Source organism: Vicugna pacos, chromosome 1, assembly GCF_048564905.1.
Source record: "Vicugna pacos chromosome 1, VicPac4, whole genome shotgun sequence".
In the NCBI taxonomy this organism is placed as follows: Eukaryota; Metazoa; Chordata; class Mammalia; order Artiodactyla; family Camelidae; genus Vicugna; species Vicugna pacos.
The window spans coordinates 29,313,784-29,323,557 of NC_132987.1; the positions used below are offsets into that span (position 1 = coordinate 29,313,784).

At 38.5% G+C, this 9,774-nt stretch overlaps 1 non-coding gene across 1 annotated transcript; it reads left to right on the top strand.

Annotated features, from left to right (window-relative positions):
- Positions 1-3,458: 3,458 nt before the first annotated feature.
- TRNAS-UGA (transfer RNA serine (anticodon UGA)) lies at positions 3,459-3,532 on the top strand. Its single transcript has one exon. It is a non-coding gene; the product is annotated as a tRNA-Ser (tRNA).
- Positions 3,533-9,774: the final 6,242 nt, after the last annotated feature.

Consider the following 9,774-nt stretch of genomic DNA (forward strand, 5'->3'; position numbering starts at 1 on the left):
AAGGCAACAGTATCCATTATCAGGAAAACTTTTCTGTTACTAACCTGTTCAGTCTTAGTTGGTGTGTTTGTATTGACTTCATCATTCGGTAGTTAATTTAACCTGAAAACAGAGTAACATTTGCAGTTACAAAAATAATAATTGAGCTAACATTTTGAGTGCTTGCTAATTGCTATGCATGGTCCTAAGCAATTCACATGAATTAACTCATTTATCTTCACAACCATCCTGATTCCTTCTTACAGGTGGTAAATCTGAAGTTCAGAGCAATTCAGTAAATGTCTCAAAGCCTTACTTCTGTATTTGTGACTTACTGGAATTAATTCAGTATTAAAAATATAAGGCTGTTACATATGTATATTTTTGTCAAGGAAGCAGTTACCATTCTGATTCTTAACCAAAGGTGAAGATAGTAATTTTGTTCACAAGTTGTTTACAAACTCATAGCAGTGGATTAATAATCCTTTTAGAACCTCTCCTGTTACTCAGTTTACACAACTGTGGTTAAGTATGTAGATAATCAAATCCAGCATATCGGGAGGTGGCCTTTAGTGAATTAGAACCTTTGTGTGAAATGAACTAGTAAGTTCAAGTCAATGACGAGATGTAAAAAAATTCCGTAGTAATACTAGTGTTGCTGCTGTTATTTCTTTCCTGGTTTTACCTTATACTTTCTTTGTAAGAAAGAAGCAATCTTGTAATATGTAAGTTGGGTTTGATTTAGAGAAGAGGCCTTCTTTTTCTGTGTCTAGTTTCAAGGAAGTTCTAGGCAAGACCAGCTCCCTCTTTTGCAGATGGATGTGGTTAGGCTGAGAAATTAATAAGGGGGCTGATGATTCCATAGTAAAGATCTTCTGTTCTTTAGGGGTGTCTTATATTTGACTCTTTTTTCCAAGGCCAGGATAATTTACTGGCAGGAAGACCAGTATTCTGCTTCTCATTCTCAGTTTTGCCACACAGAGATTTTGAAAGGCAATGTAACAATCATTTCTAGTGCAATTAACATCAGAGAAACTTTCAGTTAATGCAAAAAGCTACACTGATTTCTAAGAGTGCTCTCCCCTACCCTATCCTGTTTTATTTTCTTGTCTGTAAATTAGGAATAGCTCTAATCTACTATAGTAGTGGCCTGAAAATGGTCAAATGGCTGCAAAGTGAAGCTTCTAGTGCTACTGTGTATTTTTTTATGATGTCTGTCTTGAGATTTCAACGTTGTTTTTTCGGAGTAAGCCAGTGCATACTGGTAATTTTCATAGATCCCTTAAGGGAGCATTCTGTGCTTCTAGAAAGCTAACCTGTGATCCCTCTTGGGTAGTAGTTTTAAAATTTGTGCATGCATCAGATTCACCTGGAGGGCTTATTAAAATACGGGTTGCTGGGCAGCACCTCCAGAGTTTATGATTCAGTAGGTCTAGAGTGGGGCCCAGGAATTTGCACATCTACCAAGTTCTCAGGTGATGCTGATGCTACTGGTCCAAGGACACTTTGGAATCACTGATCTAGGAAATGCTACAGAGATATACTTGCTGGGGTCACTATGACCTTCCAGTGAGATCCATTTCTATGGGTCACTGCATTGAATGAATGCCGTGAATATGATTTTTGTCCTCTTGGCAAAGTGGATATGGACAAACAATCTGTGGATACACTATTTGGAAAAATGAAAGTAGTAGTTCAAAACAGACTTTCTTGTAAACTATTAAATGCATATTAATATCAAGTATTACCCTAGGGTAATGAAATAAAGATCACAGAATGTAGGTGGGGTAGAGATGGCAGATGGAGGGGAATATTTGTAGGTTTAAGACTTTTAACTGTCAGCCTTTCGGTACTTATTTAGCCAATCCTAGAAGACCGTGTATCTGAAAGGGAAGACAGCTGACAGTGAGGAGATACTCAAAGTGTAACACGAGCTGAGGTAAATGTGTTTTCTGGGGTGAAGGACTCACTTCCTTATCTCTCCTTAGTAGGAAATACTCAGTTGATCATGAGAATTATAGAATTAGCGCTGTCATCCAATTTTCAAAAATAATTCAAATCAGCACAATTGTTCCATTTTTCTTAAGCTGAAAATAAGTTATTTTCTCTTCATTTTTTCTTTATAAAAATGTTCTTGTATAAAAGTCTAAAAAATGAAAACTGTTATCTTAAAATCTTCTTAATGTATGGGTGCTTTTTAAAGGTATAGTTTCACAAGCGTCACAAAGTTTTCAAGTGGCATCTAAGCCCATATTTTCTCATACACTGCCCTTGTAATAATACCTTGAACCAATATCTCTGAAAAGTTCAAAGCTATTCCAGTATCTTTATATCACTTATTCTCAAAATATGTCTGGGAGGATGCAGGAAAGGTATTATTAAACCCATTCTACAGGCAGGACAACTGAGGTCCAGAGTGCTTACATAACCTAGGAAATGAGTGGGCCAGTCTGTTATTATACACTTGCTTTAGAATTTTAACATCCTGCCTTCTGTTTGAAGCCACATGTTATGTACTTCCAGAATGAAAAGTGTTTTTGTTTTTGAATCAGGGCTTTGTAAAATGCCAAGTCATTTAATCCTAACTGATCTTTGTCAACTCTTTCTCTAGGTGCTTAAGCTAAGCTTATTCTTATTACCTCTGTTCTCTGTTTTAACAAATTTACATATACCTTTCTCATTTTTATAATGATATTATTATGGCTTTTTTCTTACAAAAGTAATATATATTTATTGCAACAATTTTAGAAAATATTTAAAATATTGCAAATAAAAGTAAACCTCTGATGCCATCACCCAGAGATATCTGCCAGTGCCACCTTGTGAACATGTATCCATTTATTTTTCTACAAAATCCTTTAAGATGGAAAAGGATTTTTTATATTAAAAATGTATGCTGAACTTCTTTCTATGTTATTAATATATTTTACAACCCTTTCTTATGGTAAATGCTATTGAAGCATGGCAGACATGCAAAAAAGTAAACAGTCATCAGTGTACAGTTTAATGAACATTCACAAAGTGAACATCCCCATGTATCAGTCTGAGACCAAGGAAGGAACACTGACAGACCTCTAGAACCCCTCTGTGCTCTGTCCTCACTTCCAATAGTGAGGCACTCCCGAAGTTAACCATCAGTCATTGTTGCCTCACTTTTAATTAGCTATAAATGACATATAGTATATAGTCTTTTGTGTCTGGCTTCCTTTGTTCAGCATTGTGTTTATTAGATACATTCTTGCACAAACCCTTCTCAGTGGCGACACAATATACTGTTATTAATGGATTACTAGGATTTTCTCGAACATGAAAGCAAAATACACTCTTCTGTGGGACATTAAAGGCATTTCTAATTTCTCACTGTCATAAACAATGTTGTTGTGAGCATCCTTTATTGTTCTGCTCACATTCCTATACAGTCCATAGGATAAGTTCCTTGAAACAGAAATGCTGGTTTTAAAGATATTCACAGCATTAGGGGAGTTGTATAGCTCAGTGGTAGAGCACATGCCTTGAATGAATGAGGTCCTGGGTTCAATCCCCAGTGCTTCCATTAAAAATAAATAAATAAACCTAAAGATATTCACAGTGTTGAGAATTTTGATGAGCATTACTAGACTGCCTTTTAGAGTGGTGAAAATGTATTTCCACCAGCAGCAATTGAGAGAGCCTCTTTCCCAGTATCTTCTCCATCAGTGTATATTACAATTTTCTTTTATCCTTAAGGTTCTGTGGTCTCTGGTCTGAGCATATTAATAGCAGTATTTCTTAATTCAAATCTTGAATTATTTTAGAGAAACAAGGACCAGTTTTTATTTTTTAAAGCTAAGTTATTTTCACGCAATATGGTATCTGTATGAACCAGATTTTTTGTTTAATGCTTTACACTTCAGTTACTAACTCTTCTTAACAGACATCATGATAGATAAAGGATTCCACGAATGTACACAGCCTGACCTAGCTAAATATTTCACTTCTCAAATATATATTGTTCCAGGGTGTGAAAAGAAATATGAATAGTGTTCTTTATGTCTATATTTTAATTGCTTTCTATTCCCTTAAGTCTACAGAGATTTATTAGTCTAAGTAATAGGTATTGCCCCATGTTTTCATAACTTGAATGTTTTCTTCCCTGAAGTCTTTTTTAAAGAAATTTTTATTCTAAAAGTAGCATTATTATGTGAAAATAGGTAAGTCAGAAGAGAATGAAAATCTGTATTCCCTCTACTTCGTTGCTTGTTTGCCATGTCTTATTGCAGTCATTCTATTGTACATTTATAGAATTATTTCTTACACAAACACAGAAAAATGAATTGTACTACACACACTGTTTCATAACCTGATTTTCTCCTCTTAATATATCACGGACAGTTTTCCATCCAATCATCTCTTGATCCAAATAACATCACTCGATTAGTATGTTATCTACTTATGTATATTCTCTCCAAAAGTGTTTGTAAACACCAAACGGTAAAGAAGGTGAAAGTTCCTTCTTCTTGTGGAATTATCTGGCAACACTTGTGTTTGGTGTTGAAAGAGTCTTGGCATCCTGGGACCCGGGGAGCCCAGGTGAGAATGTGTTTATTGATGTGATTCTCCAGGCTCTGGCGCACGCCCTTCCCTCTGCTTGCTCCTAGCACCTCTGTCTGACCAAAAGGAAATGCAGCAACTCCTCCTTGACTTTCACGTACATTTCAGTTTCCAGCCATGAATCCTGAAAACAGAGATCTGCAGTTTTCTTGGCTCTTTTCTAAACAAGCTATGTCTGGGAAGCAGTCAAATGGCTATATTTGTTTCCCAAAGTGTCACTGTTGTTTTAACTTCATTTATAAGCATGCCATGCTTATCAATTAGAAGTGCTGTCTCCATTCATAAATTGTATGAGCTGATGGCACAATGGTTAGTTAACTGAAAAAATATGCAATCACCGTAAAACAAACGGTTTTAAATTAAGTTAGTTAGGATTTGGAATGGAACCAGTATTTTTCAATTAGAATGTGGATGGGAAGGCTTAGTGCTGTGGTTCCACAGCAGCAGCGTTATTTACAGCGGTAGTCCTTTCTAGTTAACCTAGCAGAAACCCGTGTGTATTTTTAGGGTTCTACTGTTGTTTATACTTTGTATACTTAAACAGACAATCCAGTGAGAAATACGGATTCTCTGATTTAACTTTTTGCCCAGGATAAAAGAGGTAACATAAAACTTGGCTTCAACCAGGGAAAAAAAAATATCTCTGAAGATCAAGTATGATTTACTTACCAGGCCCAGTCAATGTTTGAGTATCTGAAAGGGTATTAAGTGTGACAGTATGTGTTTGAAAAGTTTGTCATCTTCATCCTTTGACAGAGCTAAATCCACAAATCATTAGGTCCAAAACCAAACTTGCGATGAAGGGTCATTGCCTTTTTCCACCAAGCCATCTAACCTCTAGTTTAAGCACAAGTATAAAGCCATCTGCTTACCAGGAGGCCGAGGAGCTCAAAATCCATTAACGCCATATGTATCAACAGAAGTGTGACTTCAGAGCCTCAAATGTTTTCAGTTTTTTTCCTCCATTATTATCTGCCAGAAACTTAGCTGGAATGCTTTCCCTCTCCTTAAAATGCACTGAATTTCAGTTTAATTATGCAAGTCCCCTTCTTATTAAGCAATTACACACTTTTCTCATCTGTGTGTCCATATTTCAGAAGTAACTGCTTCATTTTATTGAAAATTAACCAAAAAAAAGAAGTCAGATTTTATTTTCAATTTCCCTTCTGTCTCTCCAGGGGAACTAACATCTTTCAATGCATCACAAAATAAAGATGCTGACTCAGTCTCTTAAATCATCGCTGGAGTCTGCAGCACAGCCCTTAATGAGACAGAGTTTGCTGTACAAGAAGTTGTTTCATTAAGTGAGTGAAAAATAACTTTTCCTCCTCCAAAAGTGCCCTCAGTGAAATAATTTAAGTCTGAAACCCAAACCTCCTATGCTTATCCCAAAACACAGGGGAGGTAAACAATACAATTTCAGAATGACAAAATGGCTACTTAGTTGCAAATTATATTTTGGAAATCTCACCCAAAATGAGAGGTTAACTGTGGTCAACACATGAAAGTAAAGTGCTCGCCAACTAAAAAGACAAAACAAAACAAAACAAAACAAAACAAACAAATCAAGCAGATCTTCAGAGGGCAAGGAAGAAAATGAAGTGGGAAAATTTCTAATAGAGTTCGTAATAATTGTGCCTTATTCATGTGGACGTAGGTTTGTTGAAATAATAATCTTTCATATTTGTGGCTTATAAAACATATGCATTTTTATATCAGTTACTTCATTTGATGCTCACAACAACCTTAAGAATGAGGCGGAAAATAAATTACCTCCCCTGATTACAGACCTGTGATCTGCAGTTCAGGATTGTTAAATGACTTGTCCAAGGTTCTGTGTGGCTGGTCAGTGGCACATGGCCACTGACTGAATGAGCCCTGCCCTACTGCCTTTTTTAATTAACTGATAGAAAACTATTTATATAGAAGTTCTTAGCACTTCATAGTGACTCAGCTGTATCATTGAAACAAAGGGAAGTGAAGAATTACTGGCACATATACTCTACCTAAAACATTAAATTCAAGTGGTTAATTTCAGCCTGCTGTAAGCAAATCTTTCTAAGATGCTCACAGCCACATAGTAACCACAGATATTTAAGCTCCTCTTTTGTTTACAGTGACACTGGCTGATTGAAGTTTCTCTGATTTTCCTTCTGCCCGCTGGTAGAACAATCCAATGGCAAAACAGCAGGAGGGAAGGGGAAGAAAATTTAAAAAGATCTGTATATTCTGAAAACTCAAAAACAAAACTTTGAATTTATTGATTGACCATGAAGTAGCATCACCCTGAGGATTAGTTATCGATCTCCTAGCTGACTACAAAATAGCCTCCTAACTTGTCTCCCTCCTTCTTTCTCTCCCCCTTCCCTCCAGCCTGTATGTTGCCGACAGATTATTCCAACTGTAGTTACCTTGTGCAAACCTTCCACAAGCTAGAATCCTTCCATATACCCCCCACCCTAGTATTCAAGACTTCTGCAGAATAATAACATTTACCATGTATGAGACAACTATGAAACAGATACCTCAAGACAATCTTGGGAAATGTATGATTAATTTAATTTTAGTGGTGAGAAAACTGAGGCTGGGGGAGGTTAAATAACTCCCTCTAGATTGGATATTTACCCAGTGGTGGTGCCAGTGTCCAAACTCAGGCATGCCTAACTCCCACATCCAGCCTGCCTGTCTAGGTTTGTTGCTGACCACTAGGACATACATCGCGTAAATTTCCAGGAGCCCCTGGTGCTCGTTTGCAACCATTCCCGGCCCCGTCACAGTTCTGGGCTCTAGTGGAGTTTTCCCACCTGGAATCTTCTCCCCAATCCTACTGCCTGGAGATGCTAGTTCTTCAGGATGAATCTCAAACATCACCCCCTCCTTGAAGTCTTTCCTGAATCTTATCCCCAGTGACCTCCCACACGTGAGAAAAGTCTCCTTCTTTGAATACTTTTAGATCTTTACATAAACCTTATGCTACTCACCTTCTTTTATTATGTGTGTATTTTTTTTCTTGGCCTCATTAGAAATTCGCAAGCTTTTTTAAAACAGGAACTGGGATTTATTTATTACTAATATCCTTGTAGCTCTAGCAGGGATTTACTGCTTCAGTAGAGACCTGTAATGTGGAAAAAGAAATACCACCTGTATCCAGAGAAAACTAATTTGAAAAGATACCTGAACCCCAGTGTTCATAGCAGCACTATTTGAAATAGCCAAGAGATGGAAGCAATGTAAATGTCCATTGACAGATGACAGATAACTGGGTAAAGAAGATGTGTGTGTACGTGTGTGTGTGTGTGTGCGCGCGCGCGCGCACACACACACACACACACACACACACAATGGAATACTACTCAGCCATAAAAAAGAATGAAATAATGCCATTTGACATAACATGGATGGACCTAGAGATTGTCAGACTAAGTGAAGTCAGACAAAGACAAATATCATATGATATCACTTATATGTGGAATTGAAAAAATATATATACAAATGAACTTATTTGCAAAACAGAAAGAGACTCACAGATATAGAAAACAAATGTATAGTTACCAAAGGGGAAAGGCATGGGGGAGGGAAAAATTAGGAGTTTGGGATTAGCAAATACAAACTACTATATACAGAGTAGCTAAACAAGGTTCTGCTGTATAGCCCAGGGAACTACATTCAATATCTTATAACCTACAGTGGAAAAGAATATGAAATACATATGTATAACTGAATCACCACGCTGTACATAAGAAACTAACACAACATTGTAAATCAACTATAGTTAATAAAAAAGAGGAAAAGCAAGAAAGAAATACCACCTACAATATGCCCTGCCACCTCCCTGCACGCTCTCTTGCACCCTCTGTCCGTGCAGACCACGGCCCCCTCAGAAGCCCTGGAGAGGCGGACTCCGCCTCCTGACCCGCCAGGCCCAGTGCGCTTGCGCGGGCATTGGTGTGGCCCTAAGGGGCGCGGGCTGAGCTGGCCTCGAGGGGTCCCCCTGGGCTTAGGCGCCGCCCGGGGCTTGGAGCTGGTGCCAAGCTGGAGCTGAGCTGGAGCCGGAGCCCCCAGGCCAGAGTCACCCGCAGACCCCACCGCCCAACTCCCAGCTCTCATCATGCCTTGGCCGTTTTCCAAGTCCATCAAGAAGAGGGCCTGTCAGTATATCAATTACAGATTCTGTAAGTACAAGATAGTAAGAACTCTCTCTCCAGTTCATCTATGTTGTCTCATCAGCTGTATCACTTGTGGACTCTTGAGAAACGTAGCCTAACCAAGACAGTCAGAGAAAGTGGGCAGTTTGCTCAATGGACTTTACTGGGTTTTTCTCATCAGCTGTTAAACAAGGTCAGGCTTCCTTCAAATTTATAAAACAAACTATAAACAAGGCCCTGAAATGTAATTCCACTAATAGCGAGCTCCAGGTGTGTGTGGTTTTTTCCCCCCATTTACAGCCAAAGTCTCCTTCTTTATTTCCCTCTCACTTCTTAACCCACTTGATCTGGTTTCTCCCCCACCCCACCATTCAGTTCACTCCATCTCCTCAGCTGCATTTTTGGTGTGAGCCACTCGGAGAATGGAGTTGCCATTTACTTTGGCACTTGGGGGCTTGTAGCTTTTGGACACGTGAAGCTGGAGATGCCCATTCGGTTTAAATTGGACCTACAAAGTTGGCAGCTCTCACTATACGGAGGCTATGTAAACCCTGGTTCTGGATAAATTCTCCTAAAGCAGTGGATTGCAGCTCTGGTTGCACATTAGAGTCACCTGGTGAGCTGCAACATCCCAAAGCCAGTCCCTGCTCTAGGCCAGTTTTACCAGGCTGTCTGGGACAGGACCAAGGCAACAGCCTTGTTTTTAAAATTCCCTGGATTATACTTACCTGGGGATGGAAATAGTCAAAAAAAAAAAAAAAAAGAGAGAGAGAATGAATTCCTTCCAAACAGTATTTAGCACAGCCAGGACTTGGCTTAAATGTAGTTCATCATAATCAGCACAGAGAAATTTTTCACTGAATTTTCTCACAGAGAGGATGTGTTCCCCCATGACACTAGAGTTGGACTTTGAGTTTCCAGAATCCTTCCATCCCATTCTCCCAAATCCCCCACTGCTTAAAAAACTTCAGCTATGGATTGTTCTATCCAGGGGGATAGATAGAACAGAGAACACAGGTCATTATTAATTCAACAAACATATTTAAGTGCTGGGACACTG